We start from the raw sequence: 1,717 nt of genomic DNA on the forward strand, positions 1-1,717 counted from the left end.
AGTATAATGTAGCAAACACAGTTATATCAAGCAAGAAATATACAAAATAGGAACAAATAAGGCAGTTAGACAATTAGCAAGTAATATGCAGTCAAATAGGCAATCTCAAACAATTCATATAGTATGCATATGATGAATTCCTGTCCCTAGTGACTGATGATATCATCTGGCGGTTATAGAGCCAACCCGACAAGTCCTGGCAGTTAACCATTGGACTGTCCCTCTGTCGTGTCTCCCTAACTTGAGTCATGCTCGTTATAACTTGATCATAATCATGATCCATATCCATCACCCTCACTGGTGAATATTTATCCATCACCATCACTGGTGAATATTTATCCATTACCATCACTGGTGTTCCCAAGTGTGTTCCTCAACATCGCCTCGACTCCAAGCCACTTTCACTAATGAAACTTCTTTTCCACGCAACCGTTTGATACTAGAATCATCGATTCTGATCGGAGCCACTGGAAGCGTCAAATCTTCCATCAACTGAACCGATTCAGGTTCCAACACATGGCTAGCATCAGGAGTGTACTTCCGAAGCTGCGACACGTGAAACACGTCGTGCAGATTCGAAAGATGAGGTGGTAGAGCCATCCGATACGCCACCAGTCCAATCCTCTCTAGGATTTGAAATGGACTAATGTATCGAGGATTCAACTTCTTTGCCTTAATCGCCCTACCTACTCCCGTGGTCGGAGTAACCTTAAGGAAAACGTGATCTCCTTCCTCAAATTCTAAGGGCTTTCGCCTCTGATCGGCGTAACTCTTTTGACGACTCTGCGCCGTAAGCATCCTATCACGGATTTTCTTGACTTGTTCAGTAGTCTCAGCTATCATTTCCAGCCCCAACAAGCTTTTCTCTCCAGCTTCATCCAACATAGTGGAGATTGACATTTCCTCCCATACAAGGCCTCATACGGAGCCGTTCCGATGCTCGCATGATAACTATTATTGTATGCAAACTCCACTAATAGCATATACCGATCCCAACTCGCCGGTTGGTCCAAAACACAAGCTCTCAACATATCCTCCAGTGTTTGGATCGTCCTCTCAGATTGACCATCTATTTGAGGATGGTAAGCCGTGCTCAAGCTTAATCGGGTTCCAAAAACTTTCTGAAATGCACCCCAAAACCTTGAAGTGAAACGAGGATCTCTATCAGAGATTATAGTAGCAGGTACACCATGAAGTCTCACAATCTCCTTTATGTATAACTGTGCTAGCTCCTCAAGGGTGTAAATCATACGAGTAATCGTGCTAGCTCCTCAAGGGTGTAAGTCATACGAATGGGTAAAAAGTGAGCTGACTTCGTTAGTCGGTCCACAATCACCCAAATAGCATCAAAACCAGCCCTAGTCCTTGGCAATCCCGACACAAAGTCCATTGCAATACTTTCCCACTTCCATTGTGGAATCTCTAAAGGTTGCAACATCCCGGAAGGTCTTTGATGTTCAATCTTTACCTTTTGACAAGTTAAGCACTTTGAAACATATTCCGCCATATCATTCTTCATACCTGGCCACCAGAACATTGCCTTTAAATCATGGTACATCTTAGTACTTCCCGGGTGAATGGAGAATCCGCTTTTGTGTGCCTCCTTTAAAATATCTTGCCTCAAAGTGCCAACATCCGGCACAATGATCCTACCCTTGAATCTCCATAACCCATCTTTTTCTTCCGACACTCTCCATTGTTTTCCTTGCTCAATAGC

Source organism: Arachis duranensis, chromosome 9, assembly GCF_000817695.3.
Source record: "Arachis duranensis cultivar V14167 chromosome 9, aradu.V14167.gnm2.J7QH, whole genome shotgun sequence".
Taxonomy (NCBI): Eukaryota; Viridiplantae; Streptophyta; class Magnoliopsida; order Fabales; family Fabaceae; genus Arachis; species Arachis duranensis.